Below are 16,696 nucleotides of genomic sequence, written 5' to 3'. Positions count from 1 at the left end.
CCAGTCTTCCCGCACCTCACCTGTGACAATCAATGATGCAAATATCTCAGCAAGAGGCCCAGCAATCACTTCTCTAGCTTCCCACAGAGTTCTCAGGTACATGTGATCAGGTCCTGGGGATTTATCCACTTTTAACCGTTTCAAGACATCCAGCACTTCCTCCTCTGTAATATGGACATTTTGCAAGATGTCACCATCTATTTCCCTACAGTCTATATCTTCCATATCCTTTTCCACAGTAAATACTGATGCAAAATATTCATTTAGTATCTCCCCCATTTTCTGTGGCTCTACACAAAGGCTGCCTTGCTGATATTTGAGGGGCACTATTCTCTCCCTAGTTACCCTTTTGTCCTTTATATATTTGTAAAAACCCTTTGGATTCTCCTTTACTCTATTTGCCAAAGCTATCTCATGTCCTCGGTTTGCCCTCCTGATTTCCCTCTTAAGTATACTCCTACTTTCTTTATACTCTTCTAAGATACACTTGACCTATCCTGTCTACACCTGACATATGCTTCCTTCTTTTTCTTAACCAAACCCGCAATTTCTTTAGTCATCCAGCATTCCCTATACCTACCAGCCTTTCCTTTCACCCTAACAGGAATATGCTTTTTCTGGATTCTTGTTATCTAATTTCTGAAGGCTTCCCATTTTCCAGCCGTCCCTTTACCTGCGAACATCTGCCTCCAATTAGCTTTTGAAAGTTCTTGCCTAATACCGTCAAAATTGGCCTTTCTCCAATTTAGAACTTCAACTTTTAGATCTAGTCTATCCTTTTCCATCACTATTTTAAAACGAATAGAATTATGGTCGCTGGCCCCAAAGTGCTCCCCCACTGACACCTCAGTCACCTGCCCTACCTTATTTCCCAAGAGTAGGTCAGGTTTTGCACCTTCTCTCGTAGGTACATCCACATACTGAATCAGAAAATTGTCTTGTACACACTTAATAAATTCCTCTCTATTTAAACCTTTAACACACAGTTGGTGAGAGTACAATCAAATTGACCAATGTTAACAGTCCCAAAAACGCTTGACATTTTGAGAATTCAAATTCATAGGGTCATAGAGATGTACAGCATGGAAATTGACCCTTCGGTCCAACCTCTCAATGCTGATCAGATATCTCAACTCAATCTAGCCCCACCTGCCAGCACCCGGCCTATATCCCTCCAAACCCTTCCTCTTCATATACCCATCGAAATGCCTTTTAAATGTTGCAATTGTACCACCCTCCACCTCTGGCAGCTTCCTCTGGCAGCTCATTCCATACACGCACCACCCTCTATGTGAAAAAATTGCCTCTTAGGTCTCTTTTATATCTTTCCCCTCTCACCCTAAACCTATGCCTCTAGTTCTGACTCCCTGACCCCAGGGAAAATACTTTGTCTATTTATCCTATCCATGCCCCTCATGATTTTGTGAACCTCTATAAGCTCACCCTTCAACCTCCAACGCTCCAAGGAAAACAGCATCTTTTAAAATGTATTGAAAACTAACTGCATCATCATAACTTGGAGGTGCCGGTGTTGGACTGAGGTAGACAAAGTTAAAAATCACACAACACCAGGTTATAGTCCAACAGGTTTATTTGGAAGTCAGGCGGTTGTGGAGCATAAATATGTCACTGATAGATCAATGTTCCTTTAGGGAAAGAAGCATGCTGTCCCTATCCAGTCTGGGCCTATACAAGACTCCAGTCCCACATCCACATCCTAATTATAATTTGTAGTGGTCTAGCATGCCACTCAGTTGTAGTCAATCACAAGAAGGTTCACCACAATCTTCATTACTGCTTCCCGTATGAACCCTGATGTTGGCAATCCCATGGGTGTTCCATTGATTTGTTTGTAGGTTTTGTTATTGAATGTAAAGTGGATGGTGAGGCACAGGTCAACTAGCTTGAGGATGTTGTCTTTGCTGATGAGATTGGTGCTCTCTGGTGTTTGTTTTCCTAGTAGTGACACCAGTGTTTCTTCGGCCAGGTTGATGTTAATTGATGTGAAAAGGGTTGTAACATCAAAGGAGACCATTATTTCGTCCTCTTCTATCTTGGCATCTTTAATGGTGTTCAGGAATTCTTGTGTGGATTGAATGGAGTGGTGTGAATCGTCAGTTAGGTGTTTTAGTTTTTGGTGGAGTTCCTTAGCTAGTCTGTATGTTCTGGATTAGGGTGTTGCTGGAAAAGCACAGCAGTTCAGGCAGCATCCGAGGAGCAGTAAAATCGACGTTTCGGGCAAAAGCCCTTCATCGGGAATACAGGCAGAGAGCCTGAAGGGTGGAGAGATAAGTGAGAGGAGAGTGTGGGTGGGGAGAAAGTACTTTCACTTATCTCTCCACCCTTCAGGCTCTCTGCCTGTATTCCCGATGAAGGGCTTTTGCCCGAAACGTCGATTTTACTGCTCCTCGGATGCTGCCTGAATTGCTGTGCTTTTCCAGCACCACTAATCCAGAATCTGGTTTCCAGCATCTACAGTCATTGTTTTTACCCAGTCTGTATGTTCGTGTACCAGGTAGAGAGACTATGGGTCTGAGGCAAGGGAGCCCAGGTTTGCGTATTTTTGGCAATCCATAGAAGCATGGGATGCTGGATCCATCTGGTTTCGTATTTTGGAAATCTGTCGTCTTGATTTCTGAAGTCTTGTCACCAAGGATAAGATTCTGTTCTGTCGTTGTGGGGATGGTCTATCGCCACCTGCTGGCAAGAGTCAGTGTCTGCAAGCAGAGCATTTGCCTTTTTTAAATAATCTAATTTGTTCAGAATAACAGTCATGCATTCCTTGTCTGCAGGTAGGATAATAATGTTTTTTTTACTCTTTCTAAAGCGTTATTTTCTTGTGCATTGAGTGTGTTTCCTTCTTTGTTTTGGCCTAATGTTGGTGCAATTGTTTGTCAAATGTAAGTGTTTCCAACTTGTTCACATCAGTTTTAAAGGTTGAAATAAATCTTTGCAGTAACGTAATATCATATGAAATAAAATCATTTAAGGGATAAGAGTTCTCATCAGGGCACCTAGTTTGCAGCTTTCACAAAAAAGTGGGCAAGGTGTGGAATATAATCCCTCAACATCCTGTAAAAATCCTGGTATGTAATTATTTAAATTGTTCATTTTTGACTCCATGTCGAGTATTGCCAAGTTATAAGTGATTTCATCATCTTCTGTGAATCCTCTAGGATTGAAAAACTGTGCTCAGTTGGCAGGAATGTCTCCAGAACTGGCAGTTCTTGGTATAATTTCTGATGTTTGAGAAACCCTCTGGAACTCTGTTTTTCTTTTGTCATGTTGGACACTGAATCTTGCTTAGATGGTCTTTGAAACATGCTGAACCAAATTTTAGCTTGCTTCCAAATAGTTCAATCGGCTGCAGTGGTTTCTCAAGAGCTGTGGTCTGCAATGCAGACATTGGTAAGGCTCCTTTTCAGGGTATCAGTGCATTTTTTATGAGCACAATCTTAATGTTTTTGCCATGAGACAGTTTCCCAAGATCTGGTTGCAAATTCTTGACTCATCCATGCAAGAGACATCACCTGCCCAAACAGATTGAATATTTAAAAATACATATTATTTTTGTGGGATGTAGACTTTGCTGGCTGTTCAGCATTTATTGCCTGTTCGTAGTTGCCCTTGAGAAAGTGGTAGTGAGCTCCTGGAGTGTGATCTCTACGCTGTTGTGCCCAGCATGACAAAGGACCTAATTGTTTGTGATTTATTCTGCATTTCTCCTCAGAGCCCTTTGACTGATAATTGGGTGTCTTTAGTGAAAGTATTCAGTGGTGACCATAGCTGATAGGATTCTGTGCAGTTCAACAAGATAAGAAGGATTAAATAAACACAGAAAGCATTGGATAAACTCAGCAGTTGTAGCAGCATCTGTGGAGAGAGAAACAGTTAAAATTTCAAATCTGATATGACTTGTGCGGAACTGTCCCACATAACCCGGTGGCACAGTGGCTTAGTGGTTAGCACTGCTGCCTCACGGTACCAGGGTTCATTTCCCGCCTCAAGCAACTGTCTGTGTGGAGTTTGCACATTCTCCCCGTGCCTGCGTGGGTCTCCTCTGGGTGCTCCGGTTTCCTCCCACATTCCAAAGATGTGCAGGTTAGGTGAATTGGCCATGCTAAATTGCCCGCAGTGATAGGTGCACTAGCCAGGGTGGGTTGCTCTTTGGAGGGTCAGTGTGGACTTGTTGGGTTGAAGGGTCTATTTCCACACTGTAGGGAATCTAAAAATAAGGAAACCCCTACAACTACATTGGGATTCTGGGAGGACATCATCTGCAAAATTTAATGGAATCTTTGTGAGATTCATCACTGAGAAATAAGATGTGTCTCAGTAACAATTTTGGATATTTTTTGCTTTGAGATGCAGACTAAGGTGACATCTTTGAAGTTTTGTGGAACTATTACCCAATCCGAAATATTCTTGAAATTTGTTAACAATCTCTGTACTATTACAATTCCACATCTGTGATGGAACATCTTTTGGACCAGGGCTTTACTTTATTTAGTGATTTTATTTATTTATTCATTTGTGGGATGTGTGCATCACTGGCCAGCCACCATTTATTGCCCATCCCTAGTTGCCCTTGAGAAGGTGGTGGTGAACTGTCTCCTTGAACCGCTGCAGTCCACCTGTTGTTGCTTGATTCACAATACCCTTAGAGAGGGAATTCCATGCTTTTGACCCAGTGACAGTGAAAGAACAGCGATATATTTCCAATTCAGAATGGTGAGTCGCTTGGAGGGGAATGTAAAGATGGTGGTGTTCCCATGTACAATATCTGCTGCCCTTGTACTTCAAGATGGAAGTAGTCGAGGGTTTAGAAGGTGCTGTCTGAGAATCTTTGGTGAATTACATCTTGTAGACAGTACACACTGTTGCTACTGAGCATCAATGGTGAAGGGAATGAATGCTTGTGGATGTAATGCCAATCAAGTGGGCTGCTTTGTCTTGGATGGTGTCAAATGTTGTTGGAGCTGCACTCATCCAGGCAAGTTGGTAGCATTCCATCACACTCCTGACTTGTATCTTGTAGATGGTGAACAGGCTTTGAGGAGTCAGGAGGTGAGTTTCTCACTGCAGTATTCCTTGCCTCTGACCTGCTCTTTTAGTCACTGTGTTTATATGGTTATTGGATCGCCTTTGTCACCTCTACAGTGGTATGAGGAAGGTTTTCTTTCTTGGGCAATTGCTTAGTTTGATGCAGAGGATCTCTTGCAACATGAGAATGTTTGTTGAGAAGTTCGGCAATGTGGTCCCACCACCGTTGTATTACTACTCTCATCTCAGTGATTTGTTCATTCCCATCAACTTGTGGTTAAAACAAAAGTTGTGGTGTGTGAGCTGATCGCATGCTATAAAAGCACGATCATACCTCTCAGCTAGATGGTGCAGTTCATTAGATTATACATTCTTCCATTCATTCAGAATCTCTCTTAAGGCACGGTGAAGTGTACATTTAGTACTTTTAAGCCTTGATGCTTCTTGTTGACCCTTTGGGGACTATTGAGGACTCAAAAGGGCAAGCTATTTCATTTAAGAAGATGTGAAATACTTTCATCATTCTTGCCAAACAGGTCTTAGTGCTTACAGTATCCTAGGATGTCTCCTGACATCTTAAAGATCTGACCATGGAACTGTTTCCATTCATCTTTAACATTACTTGTATGAGGATGGTTATATTTCAAAATAGTGTCAAGCTGTGTATCAAGGTTTAAGGCAAGAGAATGGGGTCTTCAGTTTAGCATTGAGCTTTGTCTGTGCCTGGCAAGTTGATATTGTGGTTGGGCCTCAAGACTCTATCATGGTTCAGCTGGTGATATGCCCAGTCAATTCATTGCATGTTTTGCTGTTATTAAATAACTGCGAGCTAGAACCCCAATCATTGGGAATGACACTGCTTCATGCAAGATAATCCAACATCATGACTTGTTGTGCAGACTTCAACTCACTACCCCCAAAAATCATCTGATCATGAAAGTACATTTAATATTGTCGGAACACCAGGTCAGAACCACATGCACAGATATACAGCAGAGGGAGCTGTAACTTCAGGATAAAACCGAAGATGAGCCTGATAAGAAAAACCTGTTATTAATAAGATTTAAAAAGGTTAATACACAGCATGGAGGACTGTTATGCCAAACATAGTGCACTATTATACAGAGTTCAGCCCCCAGACACCTTTGACTACAATAAACCACTCAACTGTCAGTTTAGATTATAGCTTGTGTATTGTCTGGGACTTCTACCTTCTGTATCACAGAGAATGCTACCCACTAAGCCACAACCTTTCTGTGCTATAGTTATTTTATGATTCCTATCTCTCCCATTATATTCAGGGATTCTTTTTCTCCCTGCAACTTAATGAAAGTTTTTGTTTTTTTTAAATCACCTGGTTTGGACACATAATGACACCCATCCATGGTAGATGGGACTTAATCCTAAAACCATTTTGCCTAGAGGTAGAGACACTAGTATCAGACCTGAGTAATTGTGATCAATATGTTATTGATCCCAGTGTAATAGCCTGGATTGTCCTTTACCGGACAAATAAATAAATGCATTTATTTATTTGTTCATGGGATGGTGGGCATTGCAGGAATTTGCTGTCCATCTATAATTGCTATTAGGAGTGGTTAAGAATCTGGAGTCAGGAGTCACATGTAAGCCAATCCAAGTAAAGACAGTAGATTTTCTTCTCCAAAGGACATTACTGAACTAGATGTGTTTTTCAAGTTATAGAGATCTCGCAACAAAAAAAAAGCCTTTTGGCATGTCCGGTCTGAACCATCAAAACCAACCACCTAACTATTCTAATCCCAGTTTTGGGTCCTGTATCTAAGGAAGGATATGCTGGCATTGGTGGTGGATCCACAGGAGGTTCACAGCTGTTATCCCAGGAACAAAGGGTTTGTCATACGAGGAGCGGTCTGTACGAATTAGAATTTAGAAGGATGAGGGGTGATCACATTGAAACTTACGGAATAGTGGCGGGCCTGGATAGAGCACACATTGAGAAGATGTTTCAAAGAGTAGGAGAAACCAGGACCAAAGGGCACAGCCTTAGGGTGAAGGGGTAACCCTTTAGAACAGAGATGAGGAGTTATTTCATCAGCCAGAGGTTGATTAATTTGTGGAACTCATTACTGCAAAAGGATGAGGAAGGCAAGTCATTGAGTGTCTTTAAGACAAAGATAGATAGGTTCTTGATTAGTGAGGGGATCAAGGATTATAGGAAGAAAGCAGGAGAATAACATTGAGAAACATATCAGCCATGAATTCCAGAGCAGACTCTATGGGCTGAATGGCCTAATTCTGCTCCTATATTGTATGGTCTTATGGTCTAGCACTTGGCCTTGGATTAGACTTTCATGTCTTAGCACTGCAATATACATCTAAGTACTTCTTAAATGTATGAAGGTTTCTGCCTTTCCTTTACAGGCAGTGAGTTCCAGATTCCCCCCATCCTCTGGGTGAAAATTGCTTTCCTCACATCCTCTCTAAATCTCCTGCCTCTTCTTGGATATTGATCCCTCCACACTGTCTACTCTCTTACAAACTCTGGAGAGGTTTTGATCTCAGCAAAGCTAAATGCAAACCGAAAGAACTGTGGATGCTGGAAAGCAGGAGCTGCTGGAAAAGCTCAGCAGGTCTGGCAGCATCTGTGGAAAGAAATCAGAGTTAATATTTCAGGTCCAGTGACCCTTCCTCAGAACTGCCAAGAGCTAAATGCTCACAGTCACTATTATGCAACCGACTTTGATCAGCCCAGAATGTCGCATAACAATTAACAGCAAATTAAGTACTTTTTGAAGTATTTTGCCTGTTTAATGTAGAAAGTGCAGTGGGCAATTTGCACACAGCTAGCTCCCCAAAACAATAATATGATAATGACCAGATAAACTCTCTTAGTGATGTGAGCTGAGGCATAAATATTGACTCATAACACCAAAGAGAATGGAAACAAAAGAAAGATAATGCAGATGTCGGAATCTGAAATAAAAATAGAAATTGCTGGAAGTAGACCGCTGGGTGAACATACTTAAACTCCAAATGCTGGTCAAAGATATCTTGCATCATATAATTTTTGTTGAATCTGAACATTGGCATCACAATGCTTCAGAATTTAGTGGCAATGACTTCAAAGAGCTGAATACTGGCCAAAAGCATCCCATCACATGTGGAATTTCCAAGTGCTCTAGGAGGTGGGAAACATCACTTGATTATCTCTTCTGTAGGTGTAACAATGGCATCTACTGAATGCAATAAAAACTTGAATGATTGATGTGGGTCTTGAATGGGAATGGGTTTGAAGTGCAGCAGACACGTTCTTTTTGATGTCATGTATTGGTCCCTCAGCCAGCACAGCATCTGCATCAATTTGGTGCACTTGCTATGATTGGGATCATGTCACATCAGACTATAGTTCAGCTGCTTGGACTTGGCGGAGAGCACCCTACTGTTTAGTCCAGACAGATCATGCTACATCGTTCCTGCTGTGCTAGCACTATTGGAGCAGGCAATACATTTAGTGCTGCAGATCTGGGAGAATTGGAGCAGTCTTCCAAGGAATAAAAATGAGGATGCTGAGGAAAAGGAAGATATCCTTGTGCAAAATAACTCAGATCTGTCAGGTGTTACAAACCAGACAGGACATCAGCTTCAGTCGATGAGAGCTGGGTGCAGCAGATCATCAAATACTGGTGAATATTTGTTTGCCAGTATTTGCTTTGCACTGTGGTGGTGAGCTGTAGCCTCTACATATTTGGTTGGTGTTTGTTTTTGATTGGTGTAAGAGAACCTCCTATTTATAAATGCTTTCCTGAATGAGATGTTCCCCTACTGGACAATGACAGTTTGTGGATGTCGAGTAGGAATTTGGACAAAGTAGCAATGGCTTAGAGAGGGTCTTTATACAGGTGTAACTAAGAACAGGTAAAGTGTGACCTGGTGGTTAAGCAGTGACTAGGATGAGAAAATTGAGTTGTTGTGTGTGATGGAGTATCGATCATGCTAGCTATGTGCTATAAGCCATGTGACTGCTCTGCCACCACATTGCCAATAAGGGCAATGCCAGATGCCCAATGCATATCCGAATGCACAGCAGCCTTTTAAAATTGGCTCAAGTGCCAGGGATGCTGGTCTTTTGGCAGATATCTGCTCAATGACAAGTTGGTGCAGGAATGGCCAGTGGTAGATTGAGGCTAAAATCTGGTGAGAGAATTGGCATAGGAGAGGAGTGATAGTTAATGAGGTGAGTTTGATAAAGACACATTAAGAAATTGTGCTAGACCTTGCAGCATGGAGCCTTCCTCAAGACTCGATGAACAGGCACATAGTCAGAGAAACATAAGATTCAGCCAAATGTTTCAGGTCACCTGCCTGGCATGAGATGTTTTGTATAAATCCTTACGGTAGAAGACACTAAAAGCATCCCAGCAATTGTCAAAAATCAAGGGCCAAAAGGGACTGAGGCATAGAAAATGATAAATAAATTAATAACAGACAGTCAACATGTAAAGGGCAGGTCGAACAAAGTTGACTGAGTTCTTTGACACAAGCAATGGATGAGGGTAACATATATTTGGACTTCCAGAAAGCATGGCAGGTTGGTTAGCAAATTTGAAGTGTTTGGGATTGGGTCCTTGGCAGAATAGATTAGAAATTGGCTAAAACATTTAAAAAAGAGGTAGGTAGAGATGAGCATTTCTCAGATTAGCGATGTTTGAAAATGGTGTTGTCCAGGGATTAGAGTTAGGACTCCTCCCCTGAGTTGGAGTTTGGTGTTGAGGGCAAATTGTATTGTGAGGATGACATGAGACAACTTCAGAGGGACATTGACAAGTTGGCCAATGGGCAGATACCACGCAAATACATTTCAATGCTGAGAAATGTATGGTAATACATATTGATAGAAGAAACACAGAGGGACAGTACAAGGTCAATGAGAGGATAACAGGAGCAGAGAGACCTTGGTGTTCAAGTGCATAAGCGGCCAGGCAAATTCAAACATTGTTAAGAAAGTTTAAAGAATCGTTGGGTTTATAAATAGACACATGGAGCATAAAATCAAGTTGGTGGTGGTACACCTCTATAAATCATGGGTCCGACCACATTTGGAATGTTGTGTTTTGTTCTGAGCACCTTATTTAAGGAAGGAAGTCAAAGTCCTGCACAGAGTGCAAAGGAGATTTACTACAGTAATACCAGAATGGAGGATTTTAGATACAAGGAAAGATTAGAGAGATTTGGGCTTATTCTTTTTGGAGCAGAGATAATTAAGAGGCAACCGCATTGAGGTTTCCAAAATTATGAATAAAATTGACTGGGTAAAGAAGAATATTCTGCTTCAATTAATTGGTACGTCAGTAACTAAAAGCTACAATTTCAAGATTGTCAGGATGGGAGCCAGGAGTGAGGTAAGGAGAAACTTCTTTACTTAAGAGAGTTGAGAGGATTTGGTGTGTGCTGCCTGGGAGAGTGGTGGATTCCATAGCAGGTTTGAAAAAAAGAGCTGGGTAAACATTTGAAAGTGATGAATTTGAAGGATTGCAACAACAGAGATGGAAAATGGAATCAGCTAGGTAGCTGTTTTGGGCGAAAGTGAGGATTGAAGAAGCTGGAGATCAGAGTCTAGATTAGAATGGTGCTGGAAAAACACAGCAGGTCAGGCAGCATCCGAGGAGCAGGAAAATCGATGTTTCAGGCAAATGCCACAGCTTTCTAAATGTCTTGCTGCTACTTTCGTACTACTAGATTGCAATATTTCAATGATAGATGTTAGACCTACAGCTTCCCCTGATGATATTCATCATAGAATCATAACATTTTGCTGTAAAAAAAGGAGCCAGTACAAACATATGGGCTGAATAGCCTCCTTTTTTTACAGCAAAACGTTATGGTTCTATGATGAATATCATAAGGGGAAGCTGTAGGCCTAACATCTATCATTAGGATATTCGTATTAGTACGAAAGTAGCAGCAAGACATTTAAAAAGCTGTGGCAGACTCAACATTGTTTATAGAAGGGGAATCATGTTTGACCCATGTATTTGAGTCCTTTGCCAATATAACAAACAGGATGGAGAAGGGGAAACAGGAGATCTAGTCTATTTGAATTTCCAAGGCCGTTCCATTAAGTACCACATAAATAATTATTACAAAAGATAAGGGATCCTGTTTTTGGAGCTAATATGGAATCAGATATAGAAGAATGTCCAAATAATAGAGAACAGAGGTAAGTGGGTTATTTCAAAATTGACCACAAGCAGGGTACCTCAAGCAATGGTGCTGAGGCCTCAGTTTGTCTTCAGTGTTGGATGAAGGGACTGAGTGTATTGTAACCAAATTTGTTCCTAATTGCCATCTACAAAGATGAATTGGAAAACAAGTTGTGAAGTGAGCACAAACAGTGTACAAAGTGTAAGGATCGTGTTTCTTTACATTGTGTGTTTAAAAAAAACCTGTAGAATGAAATGAGAAATAGCTATTACAAATCTAGTGTTTGAATGGGTGGCTGTATGTCTTGAAAGCAAGTAACCCAATTTCCACTGCATACATGATGTAACTGTTTGAATTGCAGTTAATTCAGAGCCGAGGGAATGTAGTAATGCAATAAGAAGTTAACTGGTCTATGGAGAAATGATGACTTATCAATGACAGAGACCTTTTTGCTTGCATGTCAACAACTGTGTGATTGGTTCTCGGATAACTGAACAGCTTGGGGCTGTGAACAAGTAACACAGAGAAGGAGAGATATCATAGTCATCGAGATGTACAGCATGGAAACAGACCCTTTGGTCCAACTCGTCCATACTGACCAGATATACTAACCTCATCTGGTCCTATTTGTCAGCATTTGGCTCATGCCCCTCTCAACCCTTCCTATTTATATACCATGATTTTGAGATGCCGGTGTTGGACTGGGCTGTACAAAGTTAAAAATCACACAACACCAGGTTATAGTCCAACAGGTTTAATTGGAAGCACACACTCCGAAAGCTAGTGTGCTTCCAATTAAACCTGTTGGACTATAACCTGGTGTTGTGTGATTTTTATATTTATATACCCATCCAGTTACCTTTTAAATTTTGTAATTGTACCAGCCTTCCACCATTTCCTCTGGCACCCTCTGCATGAAAAGGTTGCCCTTTAGGTCCCTTTTAAATTTTCCCTCTCATCCTAAACCTATGCCCTCTAATTCTGGACTCCCCCACCCCAGGGGAAAGACTTTGTCTATTTACCCTATCCATGTCCCTCATGATTTTCTAAACCTCTATAAGGTAACCTCTCAGCTTCCAATGCTTCAAGGAAAACAGCCCCAGCCTATTCAGCCTCTCCCTATAGCTCAAATCCTCCAATGCTGGCAACATCCTTGTAAATCTTTTCTGAACCCTTTCAAGTTTCACAACATGCTTCTGATAGGAGGGAGACTAGAATTGCATGCAAAATTCCAAAAGTGGCCTAACCAATGTTGTGTACAGCCGCAACATGACCTCCCAACTTCTATACATAATTGTCTGACCAATAAAGGAAAGCATACCAAACGCCTTCTTCAAAATCTCTGTACCTAGGACTCCACTTTCAAGGAACAATGAACCTGAACTCCAAGGTCTCTTTCTTCAGCAACACTTCCCAGGAACTTACCATTAAGTGTATAAGTCCTGCCCTGCTTTGCCTTTCGAAAATGCAACATCTCACATTTATCTAAGTTATAGTCCATCTGCCATTCCTCAGCCCATTGGCCCTAGATGTGTTCAGTTCTTCCCCAACTCGGGACAGTCTCTCTGTTCTTTGTAGACAAAACTCACTTTAAACCTAGAGAAAAATTTATCCTTCCTACATTAATTGATGCTAGCTGTGACTTCTAATTGATAAGTCAGAGACATTTTACAAATGAACCAGCCACCTTGTGTCTCTTAGCAACTAGTGAAACATCCAGAGAAATGACTAAAACAACAAGCTAAGTGCAGAAGAGTCATTTCAGCAACAAAACCTCTTGGTGGTGGCGATGGACACTCTAACTGAAGCTTCTCTGCTCCTTCTGTTTATTTAATGTTTTCTTTTTCTTCCTTTTTTTTCCCCTTTTTGGTGTTTTCCCCTCTTAGTGCTGACCTCCCTCATGGCTGGTCCCGGCATGGTCTCTTGGCACAGAAGTAGACATATAGCTGTAGAACATTCCAGCGCAGTACAGGCCCTTTGGCCCTCGATGTTGTGGCAACCTGTGCAACCGATCTGAATCCTATCTAACCTACACTATTCCATTATCATCCATATGTTTATCCAGTGACCATTTAAATAGTCTTAAAGTTGGCGAGTCTTCTACTGTTGCAGGCAGTGCGTTCCACACCCTTACTACTCTCTGAGTAAAGAAACTGGCTCTGATCTCTGTCCTATAACTATCACCCTTCAATTTAAAGTTATGTCTCCTCATACTAGCCATCACCATTTGAGGAAAAAGGTTCTCCCTGTCCACCCTATCTAACCCTCTGATTATCTTATATGTCTCTATTAAGTCACCTCTCAACCTTCTTCTCTCTGATGGAAACAGCCTCAAGTCCCTCAGCCTTTCCTCATAAGACCTTCCCTCCATACCAGGCAACATCCTGGTAAATCTAGTCTGCACACTTTCCAATGCTTCCACATCCTTCTTATAATGCGGTGACAAGAACTGTACACAATACTCCAAGTGCGGCCGCACCAGAGTTTTGTACAGCTGCAACATGACCTCATGGCTCCGAAACTCAATCCCTCTACCAATAAAAGCTAACACACTATATGCCTTCTTAACAACCCTATCAACCTGGGTGGCAACCTTCAAGGATCTATATACCTGGACATGGAGATCTCGCTTCTCATCCACACTGCCAAGAATCTTACCATTCGCCCAACACTCTGCATTCCTGTTACTCCTCCCAATGTGAATCACTTCAGAATTCCCGCATTATACTCCATTTGCCACCTCTCAGCCCTGCTCTGCAGCTTATTTATGTCCCTCTCTAACCTGCAACATCTTTCCACACTGTCCACAACTCCACCGACCTTAGTGTCATCCACAAATTTGCTAACCCATCCATCTATACCTCATCCAGGTCATTTATAAAAATGATAAACAGCAGCGGCCCCAAAAAAGATCCCTGTGGTACACCACTAGTAACTGAACTCCAGGTTAAACCTCTCCCATCAACCACCACCCTCTGTCTTCTTTCAGCTAGCCAATTTCTGATCCAAACCAATAAATCAGCCTCAATCCCATACCTCTGCAATTTCTGCAATAGCCTACCATAGGGAACCTTATCAAACGTCTTTCTGAAACCCACATACACCGCATCAACCGCTTTACCCTCATCCACCTGTTTGGTCACCTTCTCAAAGAACTCAAAAAGGTTTGTGTGGCATGACCTACCCTTCACAAAACTGTGTTGGCAGTGTGATATCTCTCAGCCTGGTCTCTTGGTGGCTCGTGGTGCATCCCGGCCTGGTGTCACGATCACTCATGCTGAGCCCCAGCCTGGTCTCTTGGTGGCTCATGCTGGGAACCAGCCTGTCTCTTGGTGGCTCATGCTGGGAACCAGCCTGGTCTCTGGGTGGCTCATGGTAGTTCCCGCCTTGGTCTCTTGGTGGCTCATGCTGTGTCCTACCTGGTCTCTCGTTGGTTCATGCTGAGTTCCAGCCTGGTCTCTCAGTGGCTTGTGGTGGGTCCCTGCTTGGTCACTCAGTGACTCATGGTGGGTCCCAGCCTGGTCTCTTGGTGGCTCATGGTAGGTCCCCGCCTGCTCCTTGTATGACTGGTGGTGGGTCCCAGCCTGGTCTCTCAGTGTCTCATGTTAAGTCCCAGCCTGGTCTCTCGGTGGCTCGTGGTGGGTTTCAGCCTGGTCTCTCAGTGGCTCGTGTTGGGTCCCCACCAGGTCTCTTGGTAGTGTCTTGGTGGGACCCAGCCTGGTCTCTCGATGGTGTCATGGTGGATTCCGGCCTAGTCTCTCAGTGGCTCGTGGTGGGTCCCTGTAATGTTGACCATGGTGTTTCTGGGGCCTTCGACAGTGAGGAGGGAGGAAGTAATTGGTAGGTATTACACCTTCTGTGATTGCATGGGAAAGTGCCATGGGGGTATGGCAAGATGTTGGGAATGGAGAAGGAGTGGAAGGGAACATTTTTGCTTCCTTCTCTTTTTAAGCATAAATGTAAACACTGGTAGTTTTCCAAACCTCTGGAACTTTGCCAGAATCTCAAAATTCTTGGAAGAATACTACTAATGTATATACAATTTCTTGAGCCACTTTCTTTGCTATCCTAGAATGCATCCCATTAGATCCAGAAACTTATCAGTCTGGAGCCCCATTAGTTCCCTAATTCTTCTTTCTCCGGTGTTAATAATTGTATTAATTTCCTCTCCTCTATTTGCCCCTTGAATATTTAATAATTTTAGAATGCTGTTAGTTTATCAAAACTCTACTATCTCAATTCACAGCAAGTCTGTTCCCCTTCACTGCTGAGTTTTATGACATATCCCGATAAAGTTTTGACTTTAAAATTCCCACCTTTGTTGTGAAATCCCTCCATGTCCTTATCCCTCCTGTCTCTAATCTGCTTCTCCCCCACAAGCCCCCAGGCTATTCACCACTTCCAATTCTGGCAACTTGAGCATCCCCAATCATAAGTGAAACAAGAACAGAAACAGTTGGAGAAACTCAGAAGGTCTGGAAGCACTAATGCTGCCAGACTTGCTAAGTTTCTCCAACACTTTCTGTTTTATCTCAGATTTCCAGCATCTGCAATATTTTAGTTTTATTCAAATCCCAGTCATAATTGTTCCACCATCAGTGCCAACACCTTCTGCTGCCTAAGCTCCAAGCTCTGAAATTCCCTTTCTTCACTTCTCTGCCTTTCTACTGATTTATCCTCCTTCATGACACCTCTTAAAGCCTAAAGCTATGACCAAATGTTTGGTCATCTGACCTAACATTTATTTAACTGCCTCGGTGTCATACTTGTACAATGCAATGTGCAAACTGTTATTGTTCATGAAGGTGTTGTCTTACAAGGAAAAGCTAGGCAAGATGGGCCTATGCCCTTTACAGTTTAAAAGAATCAGAATTAATCTTATTGAAGCATAAATAATTTTTAGAGGACAGAACAAATGTCCCTTTGTGGTAGGCCTTGAACATGGCCGCAATGTTAAAGAAGTAGGAATAAAAGAATGACTAGGGTAGGAATAGGTCCAATCAAGGATAGTAATGGGAAGTTGCGTGTGGAGGCTGAAGAGATTGGGGAGGCACTGAATGAATACTTTTCGTCAGTATTCACTCAGGAACAGGACATTGTTGTCGATATGAATACTGAGGCACGAATAAGTAGAATGGATGGCTTTGAGATATGTAGAGAAGAGGTGTTGGAAATTCTGGCAAGGGTGAAAATAGATAAGTCCCCTGGGCCTGATGGCATTTATCCTAGGATTCTCTGGGAAGCAAGGGAGGAGATTGCAGAGCCATTGGCCTTGATTTTTGTGTCCTCTTTGTCTACAGGAGTAGTGCCAGAGGACTGGAGGCTAGCAAACGTGGTTCCCTTGTTCAAGAAGGGGAGGAGGGATAATCCTAGTAACTATAGGCCAGTGAGTCTCACTTCTGTTGTGGGCAAAGTCTGAGAGAGAATTGTAAGGGATAGGATTTATGCACATCTGGATAAGAATAATGTG

This window comes from Chiloscyllium punctatum, chromosome 6 (assembly GCF_047496795.1).
Source record: "Chiloscyllium punctatum isolate Juve2018m chromosome 6, sChiPun1.3, whole genome shotgun sequence".
In the NCBI taxonomy this organism is placed as follows: domain Eukaryota; kingdom Metazoa; phylum Chordata; class Chondrichthyes; order Orectolobiformes; family Hemiscylliidae; genus Chiloscyllium; species Chiloscyllium punctatum.
Note: the sequence above shows the minus strand (reverse complement) of the source record.